The following is a 24,679-nucleotide window of genomic DNA, read 5'->3' as shown; positions in this document are numbered from 1 at the left end:
TGAGGTGTTGAATTCAAGTTTGCCCAAGTGGCTAGAAGTGTTACATAGGTGGCCAGTCAGCTTCTGCCTACCACACAGATATGATAACAGAGAAAGTAGGACTAACTAGAAAGTAGAAGGAAGCATGTATCCAGTAAGGAGCAGACATAGTGTCAGAAATGGAGTTTTCCCTAATTCCTGACCTTCAAGATCTTGGTTTCAGTGTTTCTGGAGAGCCAGTGCCATTCCTGCTCTTGGGTTCTGTGAGACAATCTCGTGGCTTTATAATAAACCCCTGCTCCCTTACTTAGTTTCCTTTTTGCATAACCTAACTAGAGTTGGTTTCTCCTCCTTATAATCTTGAATAATTAACCTCTTTCATCTCATTTCTCATTCAGCTGTAGTTCTGAATTCTCAGCTCTCATCACTTCCAGAGGCAGCTAAAGAGCAGTGCTCAAGAGACTCAACAGGTACCTCTGTCTGTTTGCTCATAGCTCCTGGAGGCCATTGGGCAGTGGGGGAAAGGTCTCCTTTGTTTCCCTCTTATCACAACTGAACTATTAAACAATAAACTGAGGCAGGCTAACATTTTAAGAGTATTTTTAAAAAATCTATTCAAATTGGACAGCATCGAACTGGAGTGGTTAGGAATGTTCCACTGACAGGAGCTTGGTGAGAGGCTTTTTACAGAGAAAGGGCAAAAGGGAAGTAAGGAAATTACTGATTGACTATAGCTTAAAGTTCAGTTGGCTGATTCTGAATGGTTGTCCTTAGCATTTTTAAAAAAAGATTTTATTTATTTATTTGAAAGAGAGAGAAAGAGAGTTCACGAGTGCACACAGGACTGTGGGGGGAGGGGCAGAGGGAGAAGCAGACTCCCCATTGAGCAGGAAGCCTGACTTAGGGCATGCCTGTCATGATCTCAGGACCCTTGGATCATGATCTGAGCAGAAGACAGACACTTAACAGACTGAGCCACCCAGGTGCCCCTGTCCTTAGGATTTTGATTTCTTAACCTTGAGGCTTAGATTTGAGTTTGCTTACAAAGGCTTCCCTAGCATTGGAACCACGTCATTCTAATGGCCTCCTAGTTTAGTTAACTGAGCACTGCTCATTTATCAGTTTTGGATTTTGGATTCATCCAGGTCCAGGGGTTATATAGAAAAGGTCACTTGCAAAGATATTCACTAATTTAAGTTATTTACTTAGGTTTATAAGGGCTTTTTGTTTTTGGAGTAGGAGTTTGTTAACCAACCATTTGAGGGCTTAGAATAGGTTGTGAGTTATTTCACACTTCCTATGTTGGGGTACTTGATGCCCTTTTACACTACAATATTTTGTTGTTTTCTTCAGAAATGTATTTTCTATAATTGTGTACATTTCTAATATGTTCTCTACTTTGGTTAAGAAACCCCTAATGAATGTCCACCTTTTCTTCTGCCAAGAGTTGTGAACTTAAATAAGATGTTTTTTGAGCTACTGGCTAATAATATGCAAATAAGCTCTTTGTGTGGTATAAGGTTACTGGCTAGAACATTTTTGTGGGAGAAAGACCTCTTTACACTTCAGAAGTGGCAGGAAATATATACTGATCTTCAATATTGGCTTCTCGGCCTGTGATTCTGACGTGATCATATGATATACAATAATGAATGCTCTTGATGATTCATTTCGTTGTTTCTTGCCCTTTCTGGTGAGGAATTTGATCTGTTCTTCTGTTCCAGATCTTCCCCTTCATAGCAGGAAAGTAAAAGGAGAGCCGAGAATTATGGGATAAAGGTGAAAGAGACCTGAGAGTGAGGGTTTCAAAGTGATATTTTCCAGAAAGACTGAAAAATTAGGTCCACCAGTCAAAACACATTTGGATTAGAATTTCTTCCTCTATGTCTTTTTGTTCTAGTTTTAAAAAATTTACTTAAAAATTTTTTTTTCGTACAAATTAGATAGAAAAACTCTAGCTTTGTCCTAGCTTCACTGACAGGACAAGGAATGTTTCCAGATCTCAGATCTAAATACATAAAGAAACAGCCTATTCCTAAGGAGGCAAATCAATGGGGGAGTATCCTTTCTGGAAAGCCCAGCAATAGGAAACTTGATATGAAGTAGGAAACAGGAGTTTCCCTGCAAAATAAACATTTACCCCCTGGACAAGGACAAAGAGAGAGTTGTAAAGTAGTTTCAGATGCCAGAAGAAAAGGCATTTCTGCCCTGAATAGTCAAGATATCCTTTTGTAGCTTAGCTTCTGCTTACAATGCTCATTCTCATCTCTCCTACATACTCCTCTTCCTGTTTCTTGGGAAGGCTGCTCAATTCCATCTGTGTTTCTACCTGGATATATGGAATTGTTTTCTTGTCATTAGCATATAGTACTCATTTATTATTCTTTTTTTTTAAGTTTTATTTATTTATTCATGAGAGACACACAGAGAGAGGCAGAGAAAGAAGCAGGCTCCATGCAGGGAGCCTGATGTGGGACTTGATCCTGGGACTCTAGGATCACACCTTGAGCCAAAGGCAGATGCTTTAACTGCTGAGCCACCCAGACATTCCTTTAAGTCTCTCTCTTTTTTTTTCCCCCTTTGGAGAATTGAGGTCATAAACGTTCCTTTCCTCTCCCCATTTTCACTACTGACTTTACCTAAAGACAGAATAAGTTATTGACAGAAAGACTCCTTTTCGGACTTCATCATCCCAGATAAATTCTATTATTCGATTAAAACTCTGAACACAGGAGGAGTGTCTGGGTGGCTCAGTCGGTTGAGCATCTGACTCTTGGTTTCAGTTCAAGTCATGATCTCAGGGTCACCAGGTGGAGCCCTGCATCAAGCCTCACTTTGGACTCTGCGTTCAGCGGGGAGTCTGCTTTAAGATTCTCTCCCTCTGCCCCTCTCCTCACTTCTGTGCTCACATGCACGTTCTCTCTCTCTCTTTCTAAAATAAATAAATAAATAAACAAACTTACTTTTATTTATTTATTTTTTTCCAACTTACTTTTAAAAAATATCTGCACACAGGAAAATAATTTTGATTAATAAGCAAATCGGGTCGCTGTTTATGCTACCTCAATGGGTATTATGCTATTTCAATAGGCAGGACACCTTTATTATTACTATTATCATTATTATTATAGCTTACTGTGGGTTTTTACATTTTGGGAGTGGAATTTGTCAGCAAGAGTAAGATGAAGTTAACTCAAGACTTCAAAACACAGTGACGCCTGGGTGGTTCAGCGGTTGGGTGTTTGCCTTCAGCTCACAGCATGATCATGGAGTCCCAGGATCAAGTCCTGCATCAGGCTCCCTCCAGTGAGCCTGCTTCTCCCTCTGCCTGTGTCTCTGCCTCTCATTCTCTGTGTCTCTCATGAATAAATAAATAAAATCTTTAAAAAAAAGACTTCAAAAAGGAAAGATTTTTGAAAAGGCTAATTAAAAAAATTCCTTTCTTCTAAATAAAATAATAAAAACTATGTACTTTTTTTCACTATTAATTTAAATTTCATTATGGGCTATATAACACCAATGAAAAATGATGGGGTTCTATCAGAGCCAGGCGTTGCACAGCTCTCATGGGGGTACTAATGGTACTCAATGTGGATTGTGCAGCCTGAGGCACTGGTCAGTTATAAATATTTAATTCCAATTTAATAATCCCTTAACTTATACTGGCTATGACAGTCATCTTTATTCTAGTTTGGGGAATTCTTTGTTGCTTGACCTAAATTTTGCAAATTTCTTTCTAAATGTCTTCACATTCTGTTCTTGTACCATAACCTTCTGTGTTCAGATATTTCTTTGTCCTGAAATTAACCACATATATGTACATCCATAATTTTCAGAATTCACTGTAAATACTCAGAGGTATATGTGCAATGTACTTTTATTTTTTCTCTCTGTCTCTGTTCCTCCTAGTGTGGGTTGATCACTGATCTGTCTTTGGCATTAAAAATGTAGTTTTCTTCACAGGAAGAATATATTTATGGAGATCCCATGAAAAACTTCCTCTCATTGGACAGAAATGCAGATGACCTGGCACCTTATATATAATAGCTTTTATTTTATCTTCCTTTGATTGAAATAGTTTAGAATTATTGGTTAGCCATTTTATATCCCATAAGATGTTAGGGAAGCATGCTAATTTAACACATCTTCCCTATATCCTTGTTTATTTTTTATTCTACTAAACTTTATAAATCTTTTGTAAGCAACCTCAGATCTTATGAGCTATGTCTAGAAATGAGTTACTTCTGTGCTCCAATCAAACGTAGATGTGCCTATTATATCTTGAATGTTTCCCCTCAGATTTATATATATTGAAGTCCTTACCCCTAGTACCTCAGAATATGATCTTATTTGGAGACAGGACAGAGGAAATCAAGTTAAAATGAGGCCACTAGAGGAGGCCCTAATGCAATATGCCACATGACCAGTGTCCTTATGAAAAAGAAAAATTTAGACATAGACATTCATAGAGGGAGAATGCCTTGTGAAAACAAGGCAGAGATTAGGGTGATGCTTTTACATGCCAAGGAACACCAATGATTGCCAGCAAACAGTGGAAGTTAGAGTAGAAACATGAAACAGATCCTTCTCTCATTGTCCTTGGAAGGAAACAACCCTACCAACACCTTGATCTTGGACTTCTAGCCTCCAGAACTGTGAGATAATAAATTCCTCTTATTTAAGCCACTCGGTTGTGGCATTTTGTTGTAGCAGCCCTGGGGAATTAGTGTGATGCCTCTATTTATCTTATTAACTGCAGATTTTTTCTTTGGCATTTTTTTCCACACTAGAGCATGTGTTCATCAAGGGAAGTAACCTTGCCTGTCACATGCTTAACTCTGTGGTAGTTTTGTAATGGATATAAAATGTAGGATGTGATTCCTGCCTTAAGATCCAAAATTCATTCATCAAATACTTATTGAGTGCCGGTGTAATTATGTAACTAGCACTCAGTCAGCTCAAGGGTCATACAGTGGTGAACACAAGAAATAATGATCCCTACTTTCATGAGGAAGTCTGGAAGACAATGCTGGGGTGGAACATTAAGAATACACACAAAGGGGGCACCTGGGTGGCTCAGTCAGTTGAACTTGTGACTCTTGATTTCGGCTCAGGTTGCAATCTCCAGGTCCTGAGATTGAGCACCCCACTGAGCCCCACATCAGGCTCTGAGCTCAATGGAGAGTCTGCTTGAAGCTTCTCTCTTTTTTTCTGCCCCTCCCCCTGCTCAGATGTATGCACTCTCTCAAATAAATAAATAAATGAATCTTAAAGAAAAAAGAGTATACACTAAGGTAGAAATACACACACACACACACACACACACACAAAGAGAGAAAACAATTGCGTGTTATGTAAATAGTTTGAAGGAAAAGAAGGCAAACCATGTCTTTATAACAACAATTTTAATGCACACAAATATGTGATAATTGTCAAGGAGGGAAAAAAACATCTGTGTATAAAGAACAGGGAACAGTGATCACCCTTGGCCACTGGATGGTCTGGGAAGGCCTCTAAGGGAAGTCTTTTGAACTCAGTTTACAAAGAGCAGTTGATTTTGATAGAGGGTGGTGAAAGAGCCCTTTTATACTTGTCAAGATGAGAATGAGCAAGAACCTTTGGGTAATTAGCAGTTCATTTGTCTGGAGCATAGAGAAGTAGAATAAGTAAAATGACATAGCAATGATAGTTATTATTACTTTTTTAAGGCTTACTAAGTGCCAGGAACTGGAATCAAGATTTACATTTTCTTAATTATCTTCACATTTTCTGAGGTAGCCTATAGCTGTCTCACTTTACAGATCAGGATTTTGAAGTCTGCTTTGAACTCATGTTACCACAGCATACCACACATTGCCCAGATTTACTCACTTATTCACCTCGACTTGTCAACTGTGGTTTGGAATGAAGATTCTATCTCCTCAAACTGTTTATTGCATGACAAAGCCTGTCCCCCAAAACACAGAGTCAGAAGATAGATTGTAGGCAGATTTTAGAACACTTTGTATTCTTAAAAATCCGTGAATTTCACTTTCAAGTAAAACAAAAGGAGAAACAGAACTTCTGTGAAATAGTGACATACCCAGAAAACACTGAAGCAGGAGGAAATTGGGGAAGCAGGATCCCTTCAGGACTCATAAAGGGAAGATCCACATCAGAATTACAGGTATGTTATTAGGATCACTCAGTGTTCGCAAGAAGCATCTGAGGTGCTTGTTAATAATTCCCACTTCCAGGCACTACCCTAGGGGATTGCTAATGTGAGGAGGCGTAAAACAATAATCTGTTCTCTCCTGGCCAAAGGATTAGGGAGGCAGCGGGAACCAAACTTCCTTCTTTGCCGCAGGCTCGTGGCCCACAGGGACCAGAATTCATTCATCTTTTCATTCCCTTTCCCCTAGGAACTGAGATCTTGTTCATTATAAGCATGTGGATGAATTGAACCATCAGAGTGAAAGACTCTTATCAAAGAAGAATCATTATGATTGTGTGAATTGAAAAAGAGAACAAATTTAAGAAAACACAATTTATAAGCCTGGGAGCAAGAACACATGGGGTACAGGGATGTGACATGTGACCAGCAAAAAAGGTTAAAATGAAACCTCTAGCCAATTATATTTGAGTGATCTCCTGCTTAGGGTACATGATTAAGTTCCTAGCAGCTCTGATATTTGTTGGGTACTTTTCCTCTGCAGACTCTGAAAGCACTTTGAAGAGACTGTGTCACCATTAGTCGACAGTATAAAACACCACTTGATTAGAGTCTCCCACTCTGGAAACATGCAGGCACTGTTCTTTCTGCTGAACTCCATAGAGAGGGAGCAGAGAATAGATTTTTCAATAGCAGGAAGATACGTAGGAAAGCACAATATGGTTTTCTGAGTTGGAAATTGGCTGGAACACAAGGATACGAAAGCCCATCTTCTTCTAAAAGATGCTGGATGCCAATAGATATGAATGAAACCTATGAAAATGGCAGGATCTCAGATAATGCTGGAGTCTTTATATAAGAAGTTCTCATTCATGGGGCGCCTGGATGGCTCAGTCAGTTAAGCATACAACTCTTCATTTTGGGTCAGGTCATGACCTCAGGGGTGTGAGATCAAGCCCCACCTGCAGTGCAGAGTCTGCTTTAAATTATCTCTCCCTCTCTCTCTGCCCATCTCCCCGCTTGTGTATTCACAAGTGCATGCTCTAAGATGAATAAATATGTAAATAAAATATATTTTTAAAAAGTCCTCATTTATTGATCTGAATATAGTTGGCATTCTAATAAATATCTGTTGAAAGAATAATAACAAGAACAAACTTAGAGAATATATACTCTCAAGGGTTTGCTGGTTTGTTTCTCAGACCTCTTGTCACTGGACCTAGATGTAGAGAGGTCCTTTCTCCTAGTTGACGCTTTCGGATTAGTTTTTTCTCTGTCCTCCTTAAAAATCCCCCAGCACAATGCTCATATCATGAGATTATATTACTTATTCCTCCTTATTGCCGCAAGATTTTATCATGTGTGTATTAATGTCAGTCTTCATAACATGTCTGTTCTAAATCTTGGTAAATGTCCATGGATTAAAATTCCAAAATCTTGACCACTTTTTCAGAGAACTTCCACTCTTCTTCAGCCATCCAGATCCTTGGTTGTGCCCTAGAACAATCAGTAGTTAATTCTGTGCTGTCCCTCCCACACAGACTAATCGGTCCCATATGACTGTGTATATTCTATCTTCCTCTGTATTACTATGGGTGAGCTGGCCATGATTCTATCTGGCAACATTTATGCACTTAGTCTCATTCTCTTTTACTTAAGCAATTAGACTCTCTTCCTTAAGTAATATTTTTTTTCCGCTCAATCAGATCATTCCCATAAACACACAAGCATGCTGTAATATCTTTTTAAAAATAACCTTCTTTAACATAACCTCCATCAGCTGACTTCTTTACTTCCTTATACATCAAAATTCCTTGAAAGAGATTTCTTGTATTCATTCTTGTGTCCCCTTTCTTCCCATTCTCACTTGAATCTACTCTCAAAGCAGCTCGTCTCAAGATTGCTCATGACTTCTGTAGCTGTTAAATGCAATAGTAAACTCTGTCTTTGCCCTAACAAAACTCTCAGCAACAGTGATGCCATGGATGAATCTCTCCTAGAAATATTTTCTTCTCTTGGCTTCTGGAAGCTACTCTCTCAGTTCTCCTAATCCCTTTTGCTGTTTCTTGCAGCTCCCTTTACTGAGTCTTCTCATCTCTCCCCTGGGATTCCCTGGGATTCAGTCCTTACTTCCCTCCTCTTATCAATCAACACTAATTCTCAAGGCTATATCACTCAATATTATGGTTTTAATTATTACCTGTATTTTGATGGTGCTCAAATGTTCTTCCTCTGAACTTGGAATTCTATTAAACTACTACTGAACGCCCTCATTTCTACAGTTAATAGACATTTCCTGGATATCCAGCTCCTCCAGACCAGATCTTCCTGCACATTTAATGTCAACATCTCCTTCCAATTGCTTAAGCAACCTGGAGTCACCCCTCAGTGGATGTTTCTCTTTTTCTCATCATATTTGCTCCATCAATCAATTCTGCTAATTATATCTTCAAAATGTATAAACAATCTAGTTATTCATCTCCTACTGCTAATTCTTCTCCAGGTGGCTATCATCTGTCTCCTAGATAAATACAGTACTCTACTTTTGATCTCTCTAATTCAGCAGGTACCTCCCTTCTATGGTCTTTTCTGAACATGGCAGCTGGATCGGACTGAGTAAGGTCACCCCTGCAACCTACACTCTACAATGGTTTTTCGACATCCTCTTTACAATGGCCAACAGGCCCTGTGTAATTTGCCCCATTTTTTTTCAGATGTAATTTCTTCTACTCTTTCTAGGCCTTCATTCATGAGTTTCACTGTCCTCTTTGGTATTCTTCACACTCTACACATGTACCCAACACAGAGTTTTTACTCTTACAGTTGCCCTTCTCAGAGCTCTCTTCTCAAATGTCTACACTTCCCCTTCCACTGCGTCCTTCACATCTTTGCTAAAATGTTGATTTCTTGACGATGCTTTCCCTGACCACAATCTTTAAAATTACCGCCCCCCACCCCCCGGTACTATCTATTCCCCATCTTTAATCAAATTTTTCTACTAATACTTATAACTATTTGACTACTATGTTTTTTTAATTAAATTTTTTTAAAGATTTATTTATTCATGAGAGACAGAGAGAGAGAGAGAGGCAGAGGGAGAAGCAGGCTCCACACAGGGAGCCTGACATGGGACTCCATCTCGGGTCTCTAGGATCAGGCCCTGGGCTGAAGGTGGTACTAAACCACTGAGCCACCCAGGCTGCCCTAAAAAGAATTTTTTAAAAGACTTTATTTATTTGAGAGAGAGAGAGAGCATGAAGGATTGAGAGGGCAGAGGGAGAGGGAGAAGCAGACTCCCCACCAAGGAGTTAGCCCAACATAAGGCTCAATCCTGGGATCATGACCTGGGCCAAAGGCAGATAGATGCTTAATCAATTGACCCACCCAAGTGCTTCTTGACTACTGTGTTTTACTTATTTATTTTTGACTGTCTTCCCCTATAGAATATAAGTACAATGAGGGTCTGGATTTTATTCACTGTCTTGTCTCCAACACCATGAAGAATATCCGACACATTGTAGTCACTCAGTAAGTAGCACTGGAATGCTTCAAAGTCAGACAACTCTGGGTTCTGTCCTCCAACTTCTTTACTCATCAGATACAGAAATAAAAATAGTGAAGGTATTAGAAACATCTCTGTATTCTTGACCAGAAGTAATAGCATAGTCTTCTTCTCTACAAGGACCGAGTTGGTCAATACTGAAGAAATATAGAGTGACAGTCATACTCATGGAATGAAATTTAATTAAAAGTACATTTAAATATCAGATGCTTTGTTTTATATTTGAGAGAATGAATTGGGACCTTTTGCTTTCTAAGTCAGATGGACTCCCAAACCCTTTTTAAAATTAAGTTAAGAAGGTTTCATTTTCTCTGAAGATTTCATGATTTCCCAGTCACTCCTTCCTCAGCATATTTTATACATATCTTCATTTTAGCCTTTCTCACGTTGTATTATAGTTCCCTGTAATGACTTTATTTCCCCAGCTAGGCAGTGAGGCTCCTAAAGAAAGGGATGATAAATATCTATCTTTGCATTCCCAATCACTAGAGCTGTTTCTGTCACGTAGCAGGTTCTCATAAATCTTTGTTGAATAGATTAGGCAATTTAGACTTAGATGGCACAAGACTGGCAATAATTCACTTATTACAAATAAGAAAATTACTAGGAAACAAAGCCTTGTTTGTAGACATATTAATGATGAAGGGAACCATGAAAGATCATCTTCAAAAATTAGAACGTATCTTCCAAATTTTAGATTTAATTACCCTAGGGAATGTTAACAAACAAAAGTACAAAGGTGCTTTCTTTTTATTATTCCTATATTTTGTATTACCTTGATTCAGTCACCAGATGTCACTAGGAGACTGTGGTCCATGTCTCTCTTTCTGTAAGCAAGAAGGAAACAAAGACTTGACATTGAAATATGGAATAAATCTATTTCCTTATAAAAAGTCTTCTGAATGGTTAGCCTAGTAGCTATAGTATTTTATTTTTGGCCTGATTTTAATATAGCCCTAGTGTAGAAGGAAGAATACTGGACTGGGAATCAGAAATCTTGGGATTTACACCAAACTTTGACATTTTTTAGTTCTTTGACTAGCTGGTATGTTTCTTACATTTCTGGGCTCTGAAAGGTTTTCTCATCTGAAAATAAGGCTAGCAAAAGATGATTCCCATAAACCTCCCAGCTCCAGCTTCCAATGATTCTATTCTATCCTCTTCCCAACTCTTTAAGAGGGTAGCAAGGGACTCTTCACCTATAGTGGGGACCAGAAAAAGCAGCTCACATGAGAATTCTGGGTACCCTTATTACTCACTCAGTTGTTTATTCTAAACACAGCCCCCCCCGCCCCCGCGCCCAGCCATGGATTGTGACCTTCTGTGAAGCTGGAAAACCTTTATGTTATCTCTCACTTTCATACAATCAAACTCCAGATGTTGGTTGACTTGTGCGAAATCCCTTTTCCATCGGGAGAATGATCCATTTTATTTTAAAAACATTACACAAAATTTGTTTAAGATGTCATGTAAATATGATATAGTTTTAGCAACAGTCATGTTTAGGGTTCACTTTTACTGGGCAATGAATTCTTTACTTTAGATATTTCTGAATAGTCTCCCTCTTTGTTACCAGTTCTCTGTACTGCCCACTCATCCACCTACCTAAAACACATAAGGCTTAATCTTTTATTCATGATGTTCCACGGCCTGCAATTATCAACCACTTCTAGAAGACTCAGACACTGTTGTATGAATGCCTCATTCATCTCTTTCATGCACATTTATGCATCAGTAAGATAGTTATGTTGCATATAGTTCATTTCATGGTGAGGGTTCTCACATTCTTAAACCATGTCTTTTTAATTCTTTTACTCTTATTTATAGAATTAGGCTATAAAGTATTTTTGAGAATAGTCTGAGTTAGATGGAGTCCTTAACACTTAGAGCCACCATTCTTTTTTTTTTTAATAAATTAATTTTTATTGGTGTTCAATTTACCAACATACAGAATAACACCCAGTGCTCATCCCATCAAGTGTCCCCCTCAGTGCCCCTCACCCATTCCCCCCCACCCCCCGCCCTCCTCCTCTTCCACCACCCCTAGTTCGTTTCCCAGAGTTAGGAGTCTTTATGTTCTGTCTCCCTTCCTGATATTTCCCACACATTTCTTCTCCCTTCCCTTATATTACCTTTCACTATTATTTATATTCCCCAAATGAATGAGAACATACACTGTTTGTCCTTCTCCGATTGACTTACTGCACTCAGCATAATACCCTCCAGTTCCATCCACGTTGAAGCAAATGGTGGGTATTTGTCGTTTCTAATTGCTGAGTAATATTCCATTGTATACATAAACCACATCTTCTTTATCCATTCATCTTTCGATTAGAGTCACCATTCTTGTACCCAAATTATATAGACCAAGTTCACAAATGTTTTTAGAAAATGTATTAATTCCTGGAACATATATATTGGTTATTTTCTAAGCATTCCACGCTGCTGGTATTCTAGAATTGAGACAACAAAAAACACGCAGCATGGTGTGGAGACAATGTGAATAGGTATCCTCACAGCACAGTGATGACAGCTACTGTGGGGTCTCATGCAGCATGCAGTGGGGCTGGAGGACAGCAAGCCTAGCCTGTCTGTGGGAACCAGGGAAAGCTGCACAAAGGATTTACAGACTTACCCTTGAGCTGACTTTCACAGAAAGTCGGGAGGTTTGGATAAGAGGTTGGAAGACTATTCCAGACACAGGGGGCAGCAGAGACAAAGAAACAGAGATACAAGACTGCGTATTAAACCGGAAAACTGCACATACATGGTATGTTGTTTTGTTAGCAGGCGAGGGGGTGATTTACTGTAAGAAGAGATTGAATTAATAGTATCCACTGTTTTCTCGTTGAAATTTATAAAATGTTCTCTTGCCTCTCCCTTCCTCTTTAGGCATTTTGCATTTTTAGGCATTTTTAGGCATTTTGCATTTTAGGCATTCAAGGGTCATTTCTAGCGTTTTATAGGGAACTGTTTTTCATGATCTTTGTTAACTTACGGAGAATCTACATTGTGTGTAGTCTGTGACACCTTGTTACTCTTTATATATAGTGTAGTTGTTCAATACATATATGGGCTAGGGCGGGGGGTGGGGGTGAATGGGTGACGGGCACTGAGGGGGGCACTTGACGGGATGAGCACTGGGTGTTATTCTGTATGTTGGCAAATTGAACACCAATAAAAAATAAATGTATTATTAAAAAAATACATATATGAGCTAGACCATGAGTTCCCCCGGGGTCATACTTGTACTTAATAGTCACTTTGGATTACTATTATTTGGAGGATGGAAGGAAGGAAAGAAGAAAAGAATGGGGAGAGGAAAGAAAGTAGGAAGGAAGGAAAAAGCAAGGAGGGACAGGATGAATGTTGGCAGTGGGAAGTGGAATTAATATTTTTCAAGAGTATGTTAGATTCTGGAAATACATACATATAAGTCATTAGTAAAATAGCTGAGCAATTGGGATTGCATGGAGGTTTTAGAATATTTGCCATTGTCCAGGACATGCTCTTCTGAGCATGTGAAACAAGAGGAAGTCCCAGGGTAGACAGACATATAACCATTTGCATGCGTATTGACTATGTTTTAGGAGGTAGAAATTGGACGGAAGGAAACAGCCTTATAGAGAGCTCTACTTCAAAATGCTGGGCAGAGAATGAAACTCAGCATGCATGGATTATATAAAATAATATCACATTCTAGTATTAGATACTAAAAGAGACCCCTAAAATGCCAATAGTGTGGGTTCTTTCATCACCCTGCTTATTATTTTTAAGTCAAACTGCTTTTTGGTTCAAGGCAAACTCCTGTAATGGTAACTGCCAGAAGCACAAAAACTGCCTAGGGGAAGGGGAGGACAGGCTGAAGTCAGGCAGAAATGGGTGTGGGTGCTGGCTCCACCATTTGGTAGCTCTGTGACCTTGAACACGGTGTTCCTACTTCTCCCACAAGCTTTAGTTTCCTTGCCTGTGTAATGCAGAAAATAATGCTTCCTTCTCTCTGGAGTTTTGGGTTGATTAAACGAAATGGAATATTTAAAGAACTCAGCACAGTGCTTGACAGATAGTAAGTGCTTGGTAAATAATAGTTGTAATTATTATTGACAAGTGCAGAACTGTGAAAGCACGAAAGACTGGACTGTGGGTTAAAGAATATGAAGTATAGTTCTAGCTTCATTATTCACTTGTTTTGTGATCTGAGTCACATATATTTTTTGTTCCTCATCCATGGGTGTTCCTCATCTATACATCTCTACAGTTCTTCTACTTATGGTACCTCATCATCGTGCGAGACAGTGTATATAAATCACTGTACCACTTAAGGAATCATTCTTGTTACAGCCCTGGTTTTAAAAATACAGTGTTCCTGGCCTCCAAGATTGAGCACCTGTGCCTTGTTCTGCCTGACAGCCTAGGACTGATCTACTTGCAGAATTTTAGTGCTCTGGTTGCTAAAAACAGCATCACATGGCACTGTGCAAAGTACAGTGCCCATTTCATGGGTTGATGAAGGCACACATGCCAAAGTTGAGAGTCTAATTGGAAGCTTAATAGTCCTGTCTGGTGTCTTTACATTTCGAAAGAAAATCCTCTTAGGTTAGTGATTCGGAGTTTGGTTACCATGATTATCATCAACTTTTAAGTCACACCTGCAGTTATTTACTCAATTATTTTACCCACTATTCTTTGTATCCAGTATGATTTAGAGATACTGTTCTCTTTGGCTCTTAAATCTGTGATTAAGCAAGATGTACTAGCAATATTTTCCTTTATTAATGCCAAATCTCACTTGCAAATGTCAGCTTTCTTCTGAATCTTTTCCTTAAATCATACTTTAAAACTCTGGAGCTGTTTCCTCAGCTGTCAAGAATGGGTATTGATTTGGGGACCTCCATATTTTCCTGGAGCCCTAGCGATTTACACAAGCTCCCATGGTGTTAGTAGGAGAAAGTTAAGTCTTCTAGTTTATATGTCTTCTCAGATAGATCATTTTATCCTGGAAATAAAATCATTAAAAAATGTGGTTTATTTCTCATTTGCATAAAATATGAAGCTAATGCAGTATATGTCACTTGTTTACTTATATTGTCATACTTTGTTTTGTTTTATCTATAATAATTCATTAAGGTATTATAAATGTAAACGCTTTATAAAATAATTCCACATTAATCATTTTATTGTATCTTATCCATACTCATTTGAAGAACATAAAGTAGACATAACTCTACTATTCCTTTCATATCCCAAATGATCACACATAGACTTTGTGATCTTGTTCCACATCACATCAGTAGCAAAAAGACGTGGCCGAAGACACAGGTCTTCTGACTCCAAGCTTACTCCAACCCACAAGAAGTGGATTGTTTACTCCACAAAAAGTGTTGTTTAAATCAAAATGTTAGCTGCCCAGAGAAAGTAAACTTAAAGAAATAAGCTAGTCAATTTTAAGTGATTGCTTAGAAGTAGGGGCGATAATTCCCATTCTCTTCAAAGCACTGGTTGCATGGTGAAACTGGACACCCTGGGTTTCCTGAATGGGAATTTCATTATTTAATTTGAAGGATTGTTAATTTTTTTAAGATTTTTATTTATTTATTCACAAGAGACACAGAGAGAGAGAGAGAGAGGCAGAGACACAGGCAGAGGGAGAAGCAGCTCCATGCAGGGAGCCCGATGTGGGACTCGATCCCAGGAATCCAGGATCACGTCCTGGGCTGAAGACAGGCTCTAAACCTTGAGCCACCGAGGGATCCCCGGATTGTTAATTCTTAAGGCATTAGACACAGTCATGTTTATGCATAATTTTTAAGCTTACTTTAGAGTTAGACATAACATAATTGTGTGTAGATTCTCTACTAATGCCTACAGAGCTGATAAATGAGGTGTCTTTCTCTGTATATCATACATGCAGACTTCCTCACATTATCAACAGGCCATGGAACTTGGCTTTCTTGCTTTGACAATCTCTTAGTTTTTTCATAATACTGCAATATTAGAACTCCAGAGGAAATGTAATTTTGATCATTTTGTGTTTTTATGAAGAAATAATGGTTAATTATTGAATATTGATTCCCTTTATGTTGAGTTACTATTAAAATGCTACAGAATGATTTTTAAAATACATGTCACTTCCTTTTAAAAATACTTAGAGAATTACATATGTGGATTAATAAAATATAAGTACATATGAAAAATTAATAGTAGTTGAAGAATGATGTATGATGCTTGGAAAAAAGAAAGAAGTTTTCCCCAAAGTTAGGCAGTATTCATTCTTTTACAATCATATAATCCTAGAGCAAGAGGATTCTTAGAGTTTATATTATTGAATAGCTTTGGTTTTAATGGCTGAAGAAACTACAGACATAAGTGTTTTGCTAAAAATCGCACAGTTAATTGGTAGCAGCAACAAAAACAGAACATAACTTATTTTTCAGCTATGTACCCGAATTCCCTCTAACATCTGACTTCCTTAATAATAATGTATTACTTAATAATTAAGTAGCATCTAGTGGTTTGCTTATCCCATGTGCATTGTAGATAACTACCATAAATATTGTAAAGATTTGCAATAGAACTGATAGAAATTTCTTTTTCCTTATCCCAAATGAGGACATAAGTGGGGGAGCATCCTTGTTACTCCATGGCCGGATTGTTGGCTCCTACAGCTCTCCGCCCTTCTCTCCACTACCAATCACTCCCAGACTCCGTATTCTATGCTTCTCTAATCCAGTGGGCAAAACCATCTTTCTAAAGTCATGTGAATTCTCAGAACAAAATCTTCAATAACTCATTTAAAAAAATGTTAAATCTAAACTTCTCTAACAAGGTTGTACAAAATCTAACCCTATCTACTAGTGTTATGATGGAGAGGGAATGCACACATGGAACAATTTTTAAATTATAAACTGAAGAGAGGTAAGGGCCGCTTGTGGGTTGTGAATGAGGGTGTCCAATCCTAATATTGAAGGAAAGCATAATTCATAAGGACAAAGGAGAATGAGGAGCAATGGAAGCAAGATACAGTCTTTTCCTTAGAGAAGAAGCTTAAGCTGTCAAAACACTTTTCTTTTTTAAATTTAAATATAATTTAATTTGATTTTTGAGAGAGAGAGGGAGAGAGAAAGAGCACGTGCACAGGAAGGAAGGGGCAGAGGGAGAGGAAGAGAGAGAATCATGAGCAGAGTCCATGCCCAGCACAGAGCAGGATGCAGGGCTCGATCTCATGACCCTGAGGTCATGACCTGAACTGAAACCAAAAGTCAGACATGTAACCAATTGAGCCACTCACATGCTCCCAAAACATTCTTTTCAAGGAAAAAGGCACAGGTAAAGTTTCCTAAGGTCTCTTCTCCATGTGGGGAGGGCTGCGCCGTTCCTGGGGATTGGGACCTAGCCACTTCAGTTAGATGACGCTGTCCCAGCTAACCCAAAATTCACACTTTACCTTCCTTCTTAATCTCCAGCCTTTTCCTAAACAAGGGCCACTGAATTCTTGATCATAAGCAGCTTGGGCTGTTTGAAATTCTTTTGATCTGCATACTTTTTAGTGCATGATTCATCAGAAGGCACCCAGATCAATCTTTACCATGAGCCCAAACATACCCTCTTTAGGTACATGATGGAATAGTTTTTTGAACAAGTCAGAAAAGGAAGATGATAGCTGAGGCCATGAACACAGGGTACATGTGATAGGGACAGATTTATCAAGCACCACGTATGCAAGCACCACGGCCTCTGAGCTGAACAGAAGACCTCTGCTCCAAAGGCACTTTAGGAAATATGCAAGACAATCAATTGTGATGTAAGAGGAATATATGAACACTTCTGTTAATCATCATTTTAAATCTAAAGATAAAAAATTAAGATACAATTTAGGTTTATTAATATTTAATATAACGTACGTATCTTAATATCATTTATATATGTTAATGTATGCTTCCAGTATATGAACAATGAATATATGTACATATATCAATATTCTTATATATACACACATATTCATTATTCTTATATATACATACATTCATTATTCATATATGTACATATATTCATTATTCATATATATTCATTGTTCACATATTAGAAGTACATTCTCCGAACTTTTCACTGATGGGTTGAGGCATCAAAAAAATTTGGAAACTACTGCTGTAGACCTTCTCCTCATTTGCTTATGGACCCTGTGGAGCTATTCACATCAGAATTTTGGAATGACACAAGTCAAATAGAGATGAATTTGTTAGCCTCTTCAATAGCTAGGAAATGTGGTTGTGAAGACAATGTGGGTTTGCCAAAACTAGTGAAACTGAGGGGGCAAAGAGAGGATACGAAAATGCTTTCCTTTTCTTCTAGAATGCAGACATTGAATAGATAACACACACACACATGAGAAACTCTAAGGGCCATAGTGGTTTATTATAGTGCTAAAGCAACGGACTTAATTATAAGCAAAGCAAAACTTTCAGGCCTATTTACCATCAAATTCTGCATCTTGCTACCAGAACTTGCTACACTCATTCAAAATCTCATGACATGATAGCCTTTTTCCTATCCTTCCCTATATTCTAATTATTTCTATCCTACAAGACTTGGCGTCTCCTCTACATGAAACCTTTACTGATGACTTCAGGGCTTCTTTGTCTCTTTTTTCAAACTTCTGGTGTGAGCTTCATTTATTGAGGGTTTACTCTATATATATAACCTGAGGGTTTACTCAGGTATCCAGGCACTTAGCATAATCTCACACAACATTGTGAGTTTTGATAGACACAACCTATGAATATGTTCATGGCAAATGGAATTTTGCAAATTAAGGTGATGAACCATAAAATAGAGGGATTATTCTGGATTATTTGGATAGGCCCAGTCCAATCATGTGAGTCCTTAAAAGTACAGGAGGATGAGAGTTATATCTCTCTGAGATATATCAGAAGACACAGGAAAGCTGCCAAGCATGAGAGAGACTTGATCCACTATTATTGGCATTGAAGGGTGAGCCACAAGCAAAGGAATATTCATGGCCTCGAGAAACTGGGGATGGTCCTGAACTGATGGCAAAGAAATGAAGACCCCAGTTCTGCAACAGCAAGAAACTGAATTCTGCCAATATCCTATATGAGCCATAAGATGGATTCTCCCTTAGAGCCTCCAAAAAGGGACACAATTCTGTTGACATTTTGATTTCCACCTTGTGGGATCCACAGAAGGTGAAACTGGCTAAGCCCACTTGGGACTTTTGACCTACAGAACAGTAAAATAATAAATCTCTGTTGTTTTATACTGCTAAGTTTGTAGTAATTTGTTACAGCAGCTATAAATAATCAATACAATTGTTGTCTATAATTTCCAAATAAAAGTTTGAGTCATACACTAGTTAAGCTCATACTACTTGTAAGGGTCAGAACTGACTCTTTCAAATATGCTCTACCTCTTCTTGGTGCAGCCTCCATGGTCTCCTTTCCTTAAAATAGAGCACCATACCTTAAATATTTTGTCTCTCTTCTCCATATAGTCTCTGGTGTAGTCTTGACCACACAGGCATCCCAGGGGGTGGACATTTGCTGTGCTCTCTGAATCCCCCGTCAGTGAAGAGCTCAGTGTTCTGGCAGTTATAACTTCAACCACCAGCCCCTTTAGAGACCATCCCAGTTACATAGCTACCCTCCCCAAACACACATTTTTCCCAGTCACGTAAAATGACTAATCCGTATCAAGATATAAAGGTATGTTGATCCAAGTTGGGAGAAAGCTGAAGTTTCCTTGTAGCTACAGAGCTCTCCATGGGGTCAGCTGAGACTATGGAGTTTCCCTTGCAGATCCACTGCTCCCTACTCTATCTTGTTCTATCTCTTTCCATCCATAGGCATACAGGGGTGGATCTCAGGGGCACTTCTTAACTTCTTAATTAAGGAAGCTAATCTGTTTTTCAGAATCTGCTCCCCAGGAACCCAACCTGTAACATCTTGTCCATACTTTTGGTTGGTTACCATATTTAGACATTGGATGAAGTTTATTTTACTATTCATATGGGTAAAATGTTAGCTTCTTGTCCAAAGTGTTCAAGGAGACTGAATAAGGGCTTGTAATTTGTATCTCTTATTTTATGAATTCGGTGGCCACAGATGGCAAATTTTATAAATAATCTCCACTTTGGTTAGCATTTTAATGGTGCGTGTGCAATAAATAAAATAAGGTGTAATATAATGAAGTACGCTGTATTCTTACATGATACATCTATCAGGTACCACAGGAATAGATGTATACCAGCAGGCTCAAACAAAATCCACACATTTTATGATTAACTGAAAGGGTTAACATAGAAAGTTGACTAATGCCTTCTCCCTACTTCCCTGCCTCTTCATTCTTTCTGCCATGTTCCTGACCTGCGAGTGAGCTAACTTACCTAGGGGTGCTAGGTCTAAGGGAGATTCTTCTGCAGGTGTCTTTTTTTTTCTTATTCATGTTAAAATCACTGAAACCAGCTTCTTGGTACCCATGACGAGCTCTCTCTACCCTTCTTCCTCATGGTTCGTGTTCTGTGATCTCTGTACCCCCTGCTTGCCTTCCAGGAATTCACTGGCCACTGGATAGCCTTCTGCTATTTCCAATTACCTTACACATTCTCAAAACTTGTAGTGTAAAAGCAAAACTGTCTCAAATGTCACAGCTTGGGGGAAACATCTTTTATTCCATTGCTATAATCTCCTTTCCTTTCTCCTTCTATCATTTTTGTTGTTGTTAATGAAGAGTCTCCTTCAATTCCCCTTGGAACATCTTCTCACAAATTCTTCAACAGCCCCTCTTTCCTAGAATACAACTTTATTAGATATTTCTATAGATATTTCTAAGTTTCTCCCAGATAATTGCAGTTAAGCATCAGGTTTTAATAATGTTCAGTTTCCCTTGGCATTTGTGCTATCTACTTTTACCACTGTTTTATGCCACACCAAAAAGAAGTATTTAGCACAGTAATACTTTTAACTTTCTGAACTCCAAACTGGCATCAGAATAGGCTTAGGGTCAGTGAAGAATAACTTTAAGAATATACACGTCTTTGATGCAATGGTGAGTACCTGTGTCTTTGAACAATCAAGAGGTAGAGCCCTCAGACATCAAGTCAAAGTCCACATTTAAATCCTCAACATTCAGTTTCCTATGATGCATGCAGACATCCTTGCCCTTTGAACACAGAACATCCCATAATAGTTGTTTTGCAGTGAATGCACATTTCCTGGAGAATTGAGGTTGCTTGTTCACCTTCTGATGTCCTGTGCTATACTTCTACAGCAAGTATGTCTTCATAGACAAAGACACAAAGTCACCTTTGTGTTTCCAGTATCCGAGTACAGACAAGACCATAAGTCATCAGGACAGTATCATAAAAGTACCTCTCTCTATTTCTTCCTATGACACTATATCTCACTAGACTAAATTTTGTCCATTATTTCATTCTATCTTTGGCAAGTCCATTCTGCAAAAGATATATCTCAACAGCAGCCAAACATAAGCAATCAAAGGCAGACTTATATTCTTATTCCCATTTCACCCTTCAATACTGTCATTTTAGCCAGATGTACGCTGTGTTTGAATGCTTAATTGTGTTCTATTTTTGTTTTTTTTCTGTTATCTAGTTATCTACAATTTTAAGATTCTTTAGATTATCTTTTGCTCATCTCTCCTCCTCACCTGTATGAAGTCTATGTTTCATTCTCTCTTTCCTGCTCTTAGCTCATCTCTTAATGACATCCTTCTTCTACTTCAAAATGGCACAGATAAAATTGTGCTTCATTGCTTCTGTCAAATTCTCCCCCGCCTCCACTCTTTATGCTCTAACTTCCTTTCCATGGATACATTGGATGCAATGGGCATTCTTTACTGAGTATAGGTGCTGCTGTATGCTGGAGTCCTGGAGGCACCAATTTGGTGCTCACCATGATCTTCAAAGTCAATGACCATAAGTTGGGCTTCATTTCTTCATGGAGCAGTGAGGAGAGCAGATCTCTCCCAATTTTAGTATGGCTTTGTTTTACATGAATAAAAAATGTATTTGTATCTCAATAATTTACAAAGTTTGTAGTGAAACAGCTCTTTTAGTTTTTTTATTTGCACAGCCCACTTTCTCTACCACTTCTTAGCAAAAATATGAGTCTATAGGACATTGTAAAGGGAGCCAATCTAGGAGTAAAATGAACCCAAGTGTAGATACTAACACTCATAAAATATTTCTTGATGGGGGCAAATTCTGGATGATATCAAGTAACACCTATTTGTTTAGGTCTCTCCTTTATGGTAAGTCTCAGTCTAGCCCACTCCTGGGGGAGACTAGGTGAAATTCATGAACTGAGATGTATAGGTAAAGCAGGGAGGAGATTTGGGTGGAAAGTGGCCTTGGAGGAAGTTACAGGGCTCTGATAAGAAGAACTAGTAGAGGGGTACTATGCAGGGAGTAGAGTGGAATTATCCTCAAGAGGCTGCTAAGTATCAGTTACTGGTGCTAGGAAATTGTGTGGATGCCAGACCCAGGCTTGTCACTTGTTTACAGACAGCACTACCAGAAAAGAGGGCACACATCCTTTCCAGAAGGAGGTCTGGATGGTTCATATCTGTGTCCATCATGCCTGTGCTAACATTGTCTTATAGGAGAGGCAATCAAGGTAGAGATTATACATTGACTCTGGCATTAAATTTAAAAACCTGGCTCTACTAGTTACTGGGCAAGTTACTTAATTTTTCCATCTTTCTCTCTTATCTGGAAAATGGAGATGATAAAATCTATCTTATAGGCTGTTATGATAATAAATGAATATTTATTACCATACCTACACTTAACCTATTCAATAAATGTTAACTATATCAACATTATGCAGTTTTGCAAACCAAAATATTTCTAATAGTCTGTCCTATTTTCAAGCCGCCTAAGAACACTCATCCCTAGGGGTGCCTGGGTAGCTCAGTTGGTTAAGTGTCTGCCTTCAGCTCAGGTTGTGATTCCCGGATCCTGGGATGGAGCCCCAAAGTGGGCTCCTTGCTCAGTGGGGAGCCTGCTTCTTTCTCTCCTTCTGCCACTCCCCCTGCTTCTGCTTTCTCTCCCTCTCTCTCTCTCTCAAATAAATGAATAAAATCTTTAAAAATATATATACTCATCCTGAGTTGAGGATTGGGATGTACAAGCTTTCAGTTATGGAATGAGTAAGTCATGAGGATGAAAGGTACAGCCTAGGGAACATAGTCAATGGTATTGCAATAGCATCATAAAATGACGGATGGTAGTTACACTTATGGTCAGTATAACATAATGTATACAATTGTCAAATCACCTTGACGTATACCTGAAACTCATGTAACATTGTGTGTCAACTGTATTTCAATGAAAAAAAAATAGTAATCCCAATTTTCATAGAAAATGAAAGGCTACCATAATTTATCTATATTTACCTTATTATGTTTTATAATAGCCCACTTACTTTCTTACAATCATTTGGAAGCTCAACACCTCTTCCTTGGACAAAAATCTAATAGCTAGGCTACCTCATATGTACCCTTCAGCATGACATGTAAAGTGTGAAAGCCCCACACTAAGCCAATACTTTGCATATTTTCCTATTGTACTTCCAAGAGACTTCCTAATTTCTTATCTGCAATATTTCATGTATATGTCATTAACTCAGGGATGGAGGAGGCTATGCATATTCAGCATTTCTCTTGAAATCCAGTCTTTTAGTTACTCAGCCATTGATTTTCTTGAATGTGTGTTATTCAGATGTCCACAAAAAACACTAGACCATCTCTCTGTTTTTCAGGAGACTTCAGATGTAGGCATACCTTAACAAATTAACAGTTGTAAATCAACTTTTTCAGGAGCTAGGATGAGACAATAAGATCATGGTTTGGACTTTGTTTCAAAAAAGAAACTCTTTTTATTCATTTATTATGTCCAGGGAAGTTTCCTCTAGATTCATATCTTCAGATACTCTGAATAGATAAAATCAATTAAGCAATTTTAATAAAGTAGAATCTGAGAAACATTGGAAGGAGACTAAGGAGACATATTCACTAAATATTGCATGACTTTCTAGATAAGATCTTAGGATGGAAAATGAACAGTGGGTGAAATCTAAGGAAATCTGAGTAAAGCATGGGCTTTAGTTAATAATATAATTTTGGTAATAACTAATAAGTTGTGACAAATGTACCATATGAATATGGGATATTAACCACAGGGAAAACTGGATGTGGGTGTACAGGAACTCTGTGTACCACCTTCATAACTTTTCTGTAAATCTAAAACTATTATATGATAGAAAGTTTAATAAAAAATAAGTTGAAGTTCCCCAAGTATTTGTTGACAAGAGCACTCTCACATCTGTGTTTTTGTTCTTACTAATTCTTACAATCCCCTTGCCCATGTTCCTTGCCTATGGTAGGCGGGTACATTTCCTTCTCATTGACTCTGGCCTTAGCCACATGACTTACCTTGGCAAATTGAATTTGAGCAGAATGTGCAAGCATGATGTGTCTCAGTGCCTCTAGCTCTACCCCTTTACCATGAAAACATTACATCCCAGATAATGGTTACTCTTTTTCCTGAGAAATGAGAAAACAGTTAGAGCTGAACTGAGCTGAGCTCTCACATAATTTGAGTAAGATAAATGTTTGCTGTTGCAAATCACTAAGGTAATGGGAACCTTTGCTGTTACAAGAATAGTTAAATTAACACTGTTGTTGATACCTTTCAAACTAGATTCAGTTCTTGTACTGTCTCCTTCATGAAGCCTTCTCTAAGTATCTCCATGACTCATTTATGCTTTCAGATTTAGCAAATAAAAATCGAAGACAATGCATTTTAAAAATCTGTATGGCCTAATTTGATTATAAGCTCTTTAAGGCAGGTCCCATTGTTATTCAAACACTCAGCAGAATATGTTGTGTCCTATTGTTCCTTGCACTTAATTAAACTTTGTAAATACAATGGAATATGAAGACAAACAGGA

This window comes from Vulpes vulpes, chromosome 11, assembly GCF_048418805.1.
Source record: "Vulpes vulpes isolate BD-2025 chromosome 11, VulVul3, whole genome shotgun sequence".
NCBI lineage: Eukaryota > Metazoa > Chordata > Mammalia > Carnivora > Canidae > Vulpes > Vulpes vulpes.
This window is presented reverse-complemented; position numbering follows the sequence as displayed.